Source organism: Notamacropus eugenii, chromosome X (assembly GCF_028372415.1).
Source record: "Notamacropus eugenii isolate mMacEug1 chromosome X, mMacEug1.pri_v2, whole genome shotgun sequence".
In the NCBI taxonomy this organism is placed as follows: Eukaryota; Metazoa; Chordata; class Mammalia; order Diprotodontia; family Macropodidae; genus Notamacropus; species Notamacropus eugenii.
The window spans coordinates 93,502,572-93,517,266 of NC_092879.1; positions in this window are offsets into that span (position 1 = coordinate 93,502,572).

Below are 14,695 nucleotides of genomic sequence, written 5' to 3' on the forward strand. Positions count from 1 at the left end.
AGGTTTCTTTAGTGTTAGATCATTTACATAATGCTTTCTTAAAACAACCCTGTAGATGATCCAAGAGGCACTATGGAATCTGTGGGGAGAGGGTTGGACCTAGAGTTAAGAAGATCTGGATTCCAATCCTATCTCAAATACACACTGGCTATGTGACACTGGTCAAGTCACTTTAATCTCTATTTGCCTCAGTTTCCTCATCTGTAAATTGAGGGAGGTGGAAGTCCCTCACAGCTCCAAATCTACGATCCTATTGTCTATTAGACCTGCATTTTAGCCATTAAAGGAACGGCTGAGCCTCTTCTCCCTCTCATTCTCGCTTTGCAATCTTCTGTATTCCTGCTGCTTGCCCTGTCACCTCTGTGTGGCGTCAGTGTGCCTTTCCAGTCTCATTTCACCCTAGAAATGCTTTGCCTAGTCCTTGAAGTGGACTGGTAAATGGCAGCTAGAGTTGTTATCACCTTTCACAAATGCTTCCATTCTGGCTAGACTGGTCTAGCTGGCCCTTCTCACTCTTTTCTTACCCTTTCCCCAGCCCAACACACAGACACACAGTCCCAACCCATCTCCCATTTGTTGCCCAGGCCTTAGGCCCTTTCCCTGCCTCAGGTACTTTCCAGGGCTTAGCCTAGCCAAGGTGAGGTTGATATGGAGTTCTTGCCTTTCACCACATTCCTAGCCTGGGGATCCAGATGTGGAAGGAACAACAAAGACCCACATGGCTGCCCCCTTCCTGGAAGTTTGTTTCCCCTCTGTGGATGCAGTGTGGTACAAAGAGGAAACTAGTTTGAGGCTGTGCCACTCATTACCACGCTGGATGAAGCCCTTCCCCTCTCTTGGTGAGCCTCGGTTTTTTTCTTTTTAAAACTTGAGGGTTTGATTTGATGACCTCTAAGGTCCACTCCAACTTTTGAGCTCTGATCTTTTCAATCTAGTGTAATATTCAGATTCTCACACAGTGGGCCTAAGGAGGCTGATGTATATTCCTAATGATGACTTCCAAGCCACAAGTGGTATAAAAGGTATAATCCAGAAAATGCACAGCCAGACAAAGAGGTGAGCTGTACCAGGAGCAAGAGTGGGAGATCACTGAGGATAGTCTGAGTGCAGCCCTGGTCCTAGTACCCAGAGCATACTAAACAACCTAAAGGGAGGCCCTCATCATGTTTGGTAGACCATCCAGGGAAGATTTCCTGGAGGATGTGGATAAGTCACAAAGGGCAAGAAGGCCAGGGGTGGAGATGAAGATTGGGATCTGTGCCATGGGAGAGGGTGCCCACATCTGTGAGATCTCAGATGCATTGGCATGTTTGATTATCTTCCCCTTTATGAAAAGTGACTTTGGAATAATCAACAAAGCCTTTAGAGAACTCCCTTCACTATATCCAATGGAAGCTAGTACTTGCTTGAATTGCAAACCAAAAGATACTTTCCAATGACTCCCAAAGTCTATAGGATCTGCAAAAACATCAAACGCAAGCCAAAAGCTGTGCTCTGTGAATAGTGCTTCATGTAAAAGGAAGCATTGTTTTCAACATGTTTTCGAGGGATGGAGATGATGAGGGAGTTGGAGCTGGATAGGTGCATGAACAAAGATGACTGATGAGGTGGCCCAGGATCTCAGGAGCCAGGCTGCCCACGCAAAATCTGCACAGCCTTGAGTTGGAGCAAAGCTGGGAAGGGGGTGGAGTGAAGGTGTTTGGCCAAAGGATAACAATCCAGAGGGAGACAGGACTTGTAGTGTTCTTCACTCTTCTGAAAATGACACTGGGAAGGGCCGGGCCTTGGACTCATATGCTCATTCATTCATGCATTTAGTCAACAAGAATTCATTACTGCTCACCCATGTGCCAGGCACTGTGTGCTAGCCACCAGGGATACAAAGATAAAAGCCAAACCAGCCCGTCTGTGATATCAGACAAAAAAATTCTGTCATTAGCTATGTGGCATGGTAGTTAGGGAGCTCAAAACACCTGGCTTCCAATCACTTCTCTGCCATTTAGCTGCATGACCCCGGGCAAATAATTTTCTCTTTCTGAGCTTTGACTTTCTTGTCTGTACAATGCGGATAATGAGGCCTCTAGGGCTTTACCTCCCAGGGTTGTTGAGAGGATCACATGAGCTAATATTGATAAAGTGCCTGCAGAGATGCCGATTAGTTATTTATTTGTCTATTTCCTCAATTTACTTATCTGTGAACACATTATTTTCTGCTAATTCCTCCCCCTTCCCAACTCTTTGAAGGCAAGGAATGCCTCAGCTTTGCCGTTTTATTCTCAGTGCCCAGCATATGCATACATAGGAAATGCTTCGGAAGTACTTGGATCACTTGGACTGCAAAGACTTCTGTTCCTGGTACATGCCTGTATACCAAGTCCTGCAATCCAGTGAAATGTGTCGGTTTAATCTAAATTCTGCTCTGGCCATGTGTCATGACGGGATGTCTGATCGGATGGCAGAAGATGAGGAAATGGCCAGGGACAGGCTGGATTTGGACCCTTTTGTGTTCCATCCCAGCTAGTTTGGAGACTAAATATTCCCTCAGAAGTCTGGGGGCCTGAGCAAGGAAGAGGAAAGGGAGGGGGTGCAGACGTGTGTTAGCATGCATGCATGTGTATGTAAATGTATGTGTGTGTGTGTGTGTGTTTGTATGTGAGCTGGGATGTTTGAAAGGGACCCTGTAGGTTAGGGAAGGTTTCCGTGGCAGGAGTCTTCAGAATACCACCAGTGGGTGGAGCTCTGTCCTCACCCTAGCTCCTCAGCTGTTTAAATACCGATTCTTTGACACTGTAGGGCAAGGCAGGCCAGGGAGACAAGGAAATAGGTGGAGAGAAGTTTATGAACACTGCTTGAGAGTAGCACACCCCAGAAGTGAAAGAATGTCACTTTGGTGTGTGTGTGTGTGTGTGTGTGTGTGTGTGTGTACTTACGTGTTAAATGATAGGATTGGACCAGATGACCTCCAATTTCCCTTCCAACTCTAGAACTTTGGTCCTATAGGAAGGCTACCTGCTATAAGCTCGAAACTGCTTCCCTATGAACTTGGGTTCAAATTCTAACTGTGCCCCAACCACCTATGTGACCTTGGGCAAATCATGTAACCACCCTGTGCCTCAGTTTCCTCATCTGTAAAATGGAGGAGAGGATTAGATGGTGCCTGGGATACCTTACAGGTCTAAATCTATAATTCTCGGACACATTTCTGAATAAAACCTTTCCTTTTAATAAAAAAAATCAGCAAAACAAACCAAATGGCCCGATGACACATCTGTCCTTGGGAAGCTTGAGTCCACCAGGATCTCTGTGAAGAGAAGAGGGAGACTTTGATTGGCAGACTCATGACATCCCATTTGGTCACTGCATTGATCACACTAAGTCTTCCATTACTTTCCTTTACATTCACACAACTGAACCTATGTCTTCCTGACTTCAAGTCCCTCATTTGAAATACAGTTTAGAATGTCATAGAGTTAGAAGAGACATCATCGAGAACATCTCTTTAATTGGGGAGCAAACTGAGGTCCAGAGGCACTAAGGGACTTGCCCAAGGTCACACAAGTAGTAGTAAATAGCCCACTCAAGATTTGAATCTAGGCTCTCTGACACCAAATTCAGTGTACTTCCCACTGCACAAAATGTTTCTTTGGATAAAGGGATTCACAGTGATCCCATCTACTGGGTGAAAGGGATGTTAGTGTTCCAAATCATGTTTTCCACTTTGTTGAGAAAGTTCACGTTTCAGGGCAATTGGCTTTATTTTGAAACATAGCTTTTTGCTGGCCAATTCTGTTTTCCTGACCCATTTTTTCCTTCTCTTCTGCTTGTCTCTTGGCTGATTTCAAACATTAGCTGCAGAGCAAGGCCCTAGGAGACTGCGGGGATCACTGCACAGGTCATTGACTTGCTATGTGATGTTGGGCAAGGCACTAAACAGATGAGGCCCATGTAGGTTAAGTGAGGTTAGAAGGATTCAGAGTACTGGCCTGCTTCACCAAATTCTTGTTTGCATCAATACTCTTTGCTGACAAATGTAAACAGCTGCCTTTCCTCCTGGTGATTCAAGTCGATAAGTATATATAAAAGGCCTACTATGTGTCAAGTACAGTACATGGTACTGGGGATGCAAATAGTCTGCCCTCAGGGAGCTCACATGCTCCTGGGAAATACAAAACACACATGTGCACAGATAGGTAAATAAAAGATAATTTGAGGAAGGAGGGATACCCAAACTGTAGTATTTTTCTCAAATTGAGGGGGTCCCTGTGTCCTTTCTCATCCTTCTTACCCTCTTAGTCCAGTATGGGTCCATGAGCATTCTTGCACCTTTTGAGGAGTGGTAGTGATAGTGGAGGAAGGGGGTTTGAGGCATAAGGCCAGAATTTGACTATAGGTGATTCTTCAATTTTTTATATGACTCTTTGAACTCTCTGATGTGGGTGTTCCTCCCAAGGTGCCCATAGCAGGCCTCCCCACCCCTCCTTTTACATCCTTTTCCATTCTTGCTCATGTCTTTCCAGAAATTCTCCATAGAAGATCTACCTAATGTGTCAGTCTTTTCCCTTATTGTTCTGATATCTTGAAGGTATCAAGGTAGTACTCTATTAGGGGAAATAAAATTAGAATTCAAGAAGAATCTGTGATTTTGCCAGTGGAAGGAACTCTTAGTGTGGAAACTCCCTCCTACAACACAGATTACTACTCATCTGTGATTAGGCTCCACGTAGGGAAGGATTTTCTAATGGCTGGAAATGTCCAAAGGGTGGAGGTTGTGGGTTTGCTCTCACTAGAGGTCTTCAAAAAAATGCCAAATGATTACTTATAGAGGGGATTTTATTTGGGTATGAGTTGGACAAGATGATCACTGGAATGTCTTTCAACCAATCAAGCAACAAACGTTTAATAAGCACCTCCTATGTACCAAGAACTGTTTTGGGTGCTGGGAATGCAAAAACAAAGAATGAAACAATCCCCACTCTAGAGGGATTCACATTCAACTCTAGAATTCTATGACCCTGTGTATTTTCTGTGTGAGTTTTCCTTCCCTTTTTTGTTGATGCCTGGTTTTTTATATTATCATTACTTCACAATGATTCTCTTTTAGCTCCAATAGCATGCTCCCTTGTAACAAAGAAGTGTTGTCATTCAGTCATTTTTCAGTCATATACTACTTTTCGTATCCCCATTTGAGGTTTTCTTGGCAAAGACACTGGAGTGATTTGCCATTTTCCTTCTCCAGTTCATTTTACAGGTGGGGAAACTGAGGAAAACAGAGTCACACAGCTAATAAGTGTCTGAGGTCATCTGAACTCAGGTATTCCTGGCTCCAGGCCTGGCACTCTATCCACTGTGCCACCTAGCTGCCCTAGAATTAATTAATTAGGAAGCACTAAGGTGTGTTAATTGTGCTGCCTTAGCAAAGAAGTACATTTAAACAAAACAAGTGAATATATTGGCCATTTCTGATGCCATGTTTTGTTTTACCTGTAGTACTCTGAAGTCACAATTTAACGACTTGTTTTATTAATAGTGGCATTTATGTAACATTTTAAGATTTGCAAAACAACTTGCAAATACCTCATTTAGTCTTCACAACAATCCTGGGAGGTAGGTCCTATTATTATCCCTATTTTATTGCTAGGGAAACTGAGGCAGTCAAAGAGAAGTGACTTGCCCAGAGTCAAACAGTTAGGAATTATCTGAGGACAAATTTGATCTAAGGTCTTCCTGACCCGCTCTTGGCTCTGAACTCTGTGCACTATGGCGCCACCTAGTGGTCATATAGTAGTTACCCCCTCCCTGAATACAGTGGAACTTAGAAATGAAAGGTTGGGTCTTTAAATCAATTTGGTGGTGAAGAACATGGTATTTCAAACTATGTATGCCTTTTGAATATTTAATGTAGACATGCTTGCATAGTATCTGACTTCCATTTCTCAGAAGATAAAATTCATAAAAAGCACAGCCTACATGTTAAGCCCAAAAGCATTTCTTTGTTTTGTTAGGGAAGAAGGCAAAGCAATTGGGGTTAAGTGACTTGCCCGAGGTCACACAGCTAGTCAGTGTGTCACATGTCTGAGGCTGGATTTGAACTCAGGTCCTTCTGACTCCAGGGCTGAAACTCTACTCACTGCACTACTTAGCTGCCCCCCAGAAGCATTTCTAATGTCCAATAATAATCCAGTGGACCCTGGGAACCCATCATCATGGGTGCCCCTTCCAACAACACAGGCCAAAGTCCATTCTGTTCATGACTTCCCATGCACCCACTACTAACTACACTAACTAATACCCACTAACTGTTGACTTTAGACAACACCTGAAGGCTCCCAGTGATGGGGAAGCTCCTTGGCTGTCACTCTCACCACGTGATCAGCTCATACCAGCTTTTGCCATTGTATGAGCATGAAGTCTCTATCCATGAACTTGTCATTCTTAACTGGATATTTTCATCAAGTTCACATAAAATGTATTTCTTATACTTTTTATGAAAATATTTCTTTTTCTCCCAGGAAAGAATGATGGCGACACATGGCCCAGTCTAGCCTTTTACCAAGACCTGAGCCCTTCAAGCAGCCTCAGTGAAACCACAAGTCCAGTTATTTTCTCTTTCCAGAAATGGTGGGGGATAAAACCTGGGTTGCTAGGTCCAGTTCAGAGGGAGGGCAAACACTCTCATGCTCAACTGGGCAGAGCATCACATGGCTGTAAAAACTGTCTGTGACTCAACCTGATTTACCTGATAGGAAATTTTCTGTGAGCAAGAAATTGAGGAAGTCTCCAAGGACCACAAGTCAGGGGTTTCCCTTTCAAGTGGAAGACTCTAGCAAAGGAGATCAGGATGGTCCTATGGAAAGAGCCCTGGATGCAGAGGCAGAGAATGTGGGTTCAAATCAGAGCTTTGCCACTTACTACCTATGTGGCCTTGTGGAAAGTGCTTCACTCCTCAGTCTCTGTTTCCTCATCTGTAAGGTGAAGAGGGTTAGATGAGGTGGCCTCTAAAGTAATTTAATTGACCGTGTATTTATTTAGTATATGCTTATCTGTGTATGGGCAGTAAGGTGTCACAGTGGATAGAGTGCTGGGCCTGGAGTCAGGAAGACCTGAGTTCCAATCTGGCTTCAGACACTTACTAGTTGTGTGACCCTGGGCAGGTCACTTCACCCTGTTTGACTCAGTTTTCTCATCTGTAAAATAAGCTGGAGAAGAAAATGGCAAACCACCTCAGTATCTTTGCCACAAAAGCCCCAAATGGGGTCATGGAGATTCCGATACAACTGAAAAATGATTCAACTATCTGTGTGTCTGTTGTCTCCCCAAAAGGATATAAGCTCCTTGAGGGAAAGGACTACATCTTGTCTGCCTCTCTGTATCCTCAGCACCTGACACATCGTAGGCACTTAATTGATGTTGGTTGATTGATTGAAGGCCCCTTCTAGCTTTGCGTGTCTGATCATCTGATTTTATGGTGAGAAAGGGAAAAAACCAAACCTCTCATCAGCATGGAGGCAGTTCGTCAAGAATGTGGCCTAATTAGAGGTTCCTCATTTGTTATGACATTCTTGGAGGAATCTGGCACTTGGAGATGAACATTTAGACTAGATGCACAGTGTATTTGCTTCCCTTGTTTCTTCATGGCCTGGAGATGGCGCTGTGCCAACTGTACAGCTGCTGAGAGCATAAACGAGTGACTCCTCAGATTCTTGTCCCCCTGCCCTGCCCTCTGAGGAAGGGCAAGACTTAGCTGGGCCCCTCAAAGGGCACCGGAGAGAAGGTAACTGGAAGGCTGGTGGGAAATGACTCTTCAATCAAGTGTGCCATTTCACTTATGTGCTCATAGATTACTCAGTTTCCCTCTTCTGTTTGCTCAGTGAAAGGCTTGTTTGTTAGGCACCACCCACCTGCCTATTGCTTTATATATCCAGCTTCATTTCCTTTGGAAAGAATTAGCTCTTGGTTTCTTTTACCTCCCCAACTGTATGTATGGTTGGTAAGTTAATCAGCTGGGGAGGGAGAAGGAGTTATTTAGTCCTTCTCATAACCTTTTCCAGGCAAGAAGGAGAAAGTTACCTCATTTTAGCCAGGAATACTTCCTTTCATCCTAGTAACAGAAGCGGTAGATGGAGAGCCAGAGTTGAGAAGACCTGGGGTGGAGTCCTGCCTCTTGCAAATACTGACTTGTGACCTTGGCCAAGTCCCACGGTGTAATTCTCATCAGTGAGGTGACAGTGAAGGTAGAATCTGACCAAACAGGATGCTCCTCCAAATATCAAGGACTGGGTGGCTGGAGAAGGCCAATCTAGTAAGCCTTGCCAGCTGAAAATAGGAAGAACCCGTTGGCAATTTAGACTAAAATAAAATCAGAATCCCAGAGCCTCTAGGTTGGACAGGACTTCAAAGGTCATCTGATCCTGGCCGTTTCTGCCCAAGAATCTTCTTGACTCTGTCTTTCCCTCCACTCGCCTGATCTGACTGTCTCTGCTAATTCTTGTTCTAAATCTTTCCTCCCCCTTGTAACTAAATTCCTTGAGAGAGCCATCTTTCCTAAGTACCTCCATTTTCTCTCCTCTCTCTTCTAAACCCAATGGGCTCTGGCTTCTGATTTCATCATTTGACTGAAACTACTCTCTCCAAAGTAACCAACAGCCTCTTAGTTGCCAAATCCAATGGCTTTTTTCTGCTCATTCTCCTTGATCTCCCTGTAACCCCTGACATCATTGATCCTTGATACTCTTTTCTCTCTAGATTTTCAGGATACTGCCCTCATCTGTCTGGCTACTCCTTCTCAGGGTTCTTTGGTGGATCTTCATCCATGTTATACACTACTAACCATGAGTGTCCCCCAAGCTTCTGTCCTGCATCTTCTCTTTTTAGTACTTACAACCCCCAATTATGTATATATGTGTATGTGTATATATGCGTGTATATGCATATATGTGTATATACATACATGTATATAAATTTGCATATGTGTGTGTGTGTGTACGTGTGTGTATTTACATATATACTATCTCTCTTTCTCTCTCCCTCTCTCTCCCTCTATCTATCCCTAGTCTCTCCCAGGGTAATGTCTGGTCATTTTACCCTGGTATGACTGCTGAATACGTAAGTGCACCTGTTAGGTCAACGTATAGAATTGATTCCTGCAAGTGAGGCTGCCTATCTCCTTTTAGATGTCCACATTCATTTTTTCCACTCCTCCTCCCCTTCCCCAAGGTCTCACTGATATTCATTCCAAATATCTGTCCTTTCAGTTTGATTCAAGACTGAATAACTTTGTGGAAGACAGGCTTTACATGAATTTTAACATTCATTATAGGAGCTCCATAGGAAGGCAGTTTTGAAAGGACCTAGCACCAAGAATAACAAACCAACATGGTTGCTAGAATCACATGACATACAATTTGTAGAAAATTAACAAGCATAGAGCCAAGGCATATAAACAAAAAATGACTTAGAAGAGACTCTCCATGGAAACATGCTCATGATTTGGGAGCAAACATCTGGCCCTCCAACCAGTGACTTAGGACCACAGGTACTCTAAATCTCTTACCTCCAATTAACCACTCACTCTATAATGACTTATTGATTTTCCATGTCTGGTTGAACAAAAAGAGGTTTATGTTACAACAGGTCTCCTCCTCATCTCTTTTATGTTAATTTGTACTGACCTCAAACCAGCCCCCAAACCAAGAAGGCCCACTGACTCCAAGTCTGATCATCGCAATGACTTGGAAACTAAGAAGTGGCTGAATTGCCATCTTCACAAATCCTGAGACCAGACAAATAATGGAGATGAGGGGTTGCAGCTCATATACCAAGCCATGCTCACAGGGAAATGAAACATGAGGCTTCTAACTCAAGTGTTTGCTCTTGGGTCCATAATAGTAATACAAACATATGTGCCCAGAAAATGAACTTCAGAGGAAGTGGGAAATGACTTTTTCTCTTCCCTTTGGAGAGCTCGGGCACCAGAATGAAGTGATTAGTAAATGAGTATAAATGACATTTACTTCTGCCTTTAGGGCTGGAAGAGACCTTAGAGGAGAAAATGAAGGTCCAGAGAGTAACTTGTCCAAAGTCATGCACGTAATAAGTGGCAGAGCCAAGATGTCAATCCAGATCTTCTGACTCCAAATCCACTGCACCATGCCAACATGGGCTGAATGAGAGGGTCTGTTTTCTGTTTTTGGAACAGTTCCTTCCGTTTCTAACCAGCCCAGGCACTTGAGTATTCTGTTTGGTTTAAACCTTTATCCTTTATTTGTTTGTATAGTGCCTTCATTTTCCAATATATTTCCAGATGTTTGATGCAAGATAATCTGCCCATTGGCTTCACTTTAGCGCTGCTCCTTCCACCCCACACTCACTTCCCCTCTCCCACCCCAGGGAGCCATCTTTTATAACAAGTAATAAAAAGGAGGGGGAGAACCAGTTTGGCAAAGCTATCCAAGAACATCCCCCAAGTCCAACATCATATACAGCGTTCCGCACTTTTGCCAAGAAAGGATGGGGGCACATCCTCATATGTCTACTCTGGGGGCAGACTTTGCTCCTCCTCATCGCACAGCTTTATGTTTCAGGTTCACTGTTGTTTCTCTTTCCATATGTATTCTTTAAGTCATTATGCATGTTTTCCTGGCTCTTATGACTTCTCTTGGCCTCAGTTCATAGAGAAATTCAAATATTAAAAAGAGTGAATGTTTCTTAATCACAGACAAATCCCATTAGGTGAATTTATGCCCTTTAAAGATGCCCATCTTTTTTTAATGCCAGTATTCTTTCATTGATATTGTATGGCTGCAAGTCATAGAATGCCAAGGTATCTGAGGAATCAAAGTTAAGGATAACCTAAAGGACAGCCACATGGTGGGTGTGAGCAGGCGGTGAACACCTTACAAACAAGGACATGAGGCAGAACAAGTAGCATAAAGGATGGCATCAAAGAACGTGTGATCCAGAAAGAAGAGGCAAGATTGAGGGACTATCAATGGCCAGTCCAAGGGTGCTCCATGATGGATGGCCACAAACAAATCCATTGGGGACCAAAAATCTGAGAGGACATGAGTTGAGACAAACAGGCAAGCATGGATGGGTTGTGATCTGAATCCTTGGAAGAAATACCCCATATTGATGAGACGACATATCCATTAGAAGATTGAAGGACAAACATGTCAATGGTTTTTCATGTTGTCTGTATTTTGGGGGGATTTAAAAATGCATTCTGGGGGCAGTTAGGTAGTGCAGTGGATAGAGCACCAGCCCTGGAGTCTGGAGGACATGAGTTCAAATCTGATCTCAGATACTTGACGCTTACTAGCTGTCAGACTGTGGGTGAGTCATTTAAATCTGATTGCCTCGCAAAAAAGGCCTATGATTTCTATTATAGTATATATATATTTTATTACATATACATATACATACATATCCATGTGGAGAGAGAGAGAATATGCAAGTAACCTAAAATTGCCTTCACCAGTTGAGAAGTAAAAGTTAGACTAGGATTTTGACAGCTGCAGAGCTAACTCACCTGACTTACAGTTGAGTGAGATAGGACAGAAATGAGGCAGCAATCTGTAGATGGAAATCAGAGCGCAGTGAGGTTTTGAACTACCTCATCTTTAGAGCAGCATGACTTGAATCTCGCATCTTCCTTGGCCCCAAACTACTGCATTTAAAGGATTTCTGGTGTCTGACCTAGGTGGCATACCGACCCTTGATTGGCCTGCAGACTTGATTTAAAGTTACACAGAGACAGACAGAAGTTGCCTGTCTCTAGATAGCCCTACACAGTCACACAGTAGCTCTCCATGGATCCACTGAGTTTGCCCCCAAAAAGCTGGGATTCATTTATAGCTGAGGTAGAAGGCATGGGGTGCTGTGGCTTCCAAAGGGTCTCTGAAAGGATCAAAGAAAAGAGACTAGGCTTGAGCTTAACCCACTGCAAATGGCATTTATAATAGCTATCCATTTCCTCCAACCTGTGGCCAAGTACAGGTTATATTCCCAGACCTAGGTGCAGGGGTATCCTTGAGTCAACTCAAACCTACTCCCAAAAACCGATTGTTAAATTTTCATCGTGAACATCTACACCTCAGAAATTGGCAAACACTACAAACCAGGGCTTGGTTTATTTCTTTGATGATTGTCTAGACTTAATAAAGTGATGGAGAAAATGATGATAATGCAGATTTAACTTAAAAGTTTGTCATGTTTTTTTTTTCCTGGAGAGACAGTTGTTAAACACTTAGCAACATATGCCTGCCTAGTTGGTATATGCAGGTCAAGAAAGATGTACCGACTGTCAGCCTAGATCTAATCCTACAACACTATCACTGTCATCTGTGTTTATCAAGACCACGGGGGTCACCTTTACTTCGAATTCAATTTCAAGTGATAAGAAGAATATCCAACCAGTGACTGTTAGTGGCAATGGGGTTCTCTCAGATGGTGAAGCCATGCTGACTAGGGATTGCCCGGGCAAGGCTCTTGGGCCCTGTTTTCTTCCTGAATTATCTTGTTTTGTCATGATGATACCGACAGTTCTTTTTAGATTCTAGAGCAGATTTTGCTTTATGAAATTATTGGCCAAAAGAGTCATCCACTTAGTGGGAAGCTTATGGGAAAGCCAAACCTGTTTGCCCATTGTTAAATTATTACGTGTAGAGACTTCACAAAAGTTCTAGCTAATGTTTCATCTAGGCAGTGGAAGTGGAAATGGAAGTGACCCTGGGTTTACGAAGTTTTTGCTAGTACAACAGGTTCTGGAAGGTTCCTCCAAAGCTAGAAAGGCTTTGAGAAAGAGCTCCACAATGAGCTGAATGTGCGGTACCTGAAGACCAGTCTAATTCAGCATAGAAAATCTCCCCACCAAGGTAGAATAGTAGGGGTATGTCGTTTTCAGCCACAGCAATTTTTTAAGACCTTCTACTAAGTAATAGAGGGGTTATGAACAAGCATGGTAGATATTGCCATTACAGGACTGCCAGCTAGGGGGCGCTGCAGTGGATAGAAGGCCAGCCCTGAAGTCAGGAGGACCTGAGTTCAAATTTGAACTCAGTCACTTACCAGCTGTGTAACCTTGGGCAAGTCATTTAACTCTGTTTGCCTCAGTTTCCTCATCTGTAAAACGATAGAATCAGAGGAGGAATTGGCAAACCACTGTAGTATGTCTGCCAACAAAACCCCAAATGGGGTCATAATGAGTCAGATAGGACTCAACAATAACAAGATGGAAAAACCACTCCTACACTAATAAATTGTTAATGGAGCTGTTGGTAGTCTAACTGTTCTTGATATCAGTTCTAAGTTTTACAAGAAATGTTGCTAAACTTTTCATACCCTTGGACCTAGTTATCCAGCTACTGGGAATATACTCCAGTGAGGTCAAAGACAAAAGGAAAGCAGTACTCTCAGCAATTGTGGTAGCAATTGATTGGGGAATAGATGAAAAATCTCTAAATGGAAGGGGATATTATTGTGCAGTAAGAAAATATGAAGAATTCAGAGGAACATGGAAAGATCTGTATGAAGTGAAATCGAGTGGATGAGCAGCCCTCCAAAAAGAAAGTCAATGAAAAGCTCGCTTAAAGAAAAGTGAACTTTGAGTGGCTGAAAAACCGACAATAGCCCCAGAGAACAGAAAAAATGACAGATCTCTCTCCTCTTGGCAGAGAGGCGGGTGCTACTAGGGTAGAAGGTGGTAGACATTATTTGGTTCTGTCATTGTATTGCCTATTTTGACCTAAGTGTCTTTCTTTGTGACAAGGGAACACTATTTCTGATTTTTCAGACCCAAACACCTCTCCCCAGCTATGCATTGTCTTCTCAGTTAAAATACAGCCTCCTAGAGGGTAAGGACTAGCTTGGGTTTTTGCATTTGTATCTTCAAGTGTTTAATATAATGCCTGACACAAAGCAAGCGCTTGATGAAATTGATTTATTATTATCAATGCTATAACATTATACTTACAATTAATTAATTTATTAATCTAGTTTCAATTATTAACACATTTATTCAGTGTTTATTTCATTTAAGGGAAGATATCTTTAGGGAAGAGGGGTAGGATCATATTTCCAGAAATGACTATGATATAAAAGCTAACTTATTTTAAAGCCCCCTTCCTCTCTATTTGTCAGTATGCCTAGAGGCAGGCACACCCTCCTCAGGCATTGCCTCATGCTCTTGCCTCCAGGCTCTTCCTGTCTCCCTCCTCCTCATCAGGATGGGCCCATCAAGTGATTGGGATCACGTGCTTTCCATTTTAGCCCTTTCATGCATTTCTGTCAGCCAAACAGATCTGCCACCTGTTCCCTAATCTTGACATTCCATTTCCCAGAACGTTTGGAGTCTAAGGATGTGCCTTCAAATCCTGTCTGTCACTTACTCTCTCTGTGACCTTGGCCAAGTTGGTCCTTAGGCTTAGGTGTCCCCTCAGCAAAATGACCTCTGAAGTCCCTTCCATTTCCAGATAGATCCTATGAGCGCTCCCCTGTGCCTGGAATGCACTTCCTCCTCAGAGCTCTAGTCCTACTACCAGCCCAGCCCCTGCAGCCAGCATCCAGGCTTGTGGAGACATGACCTCCCAGCTGTCTCTGCATGTGCTACAGCCCCTGCCTCCTCAGTAGACATAGCTACTAAAGACTTGGAAAAGAAAGGTTTTGTGGCCAATGTGGAAATTTGTTTCATTTAACTGTA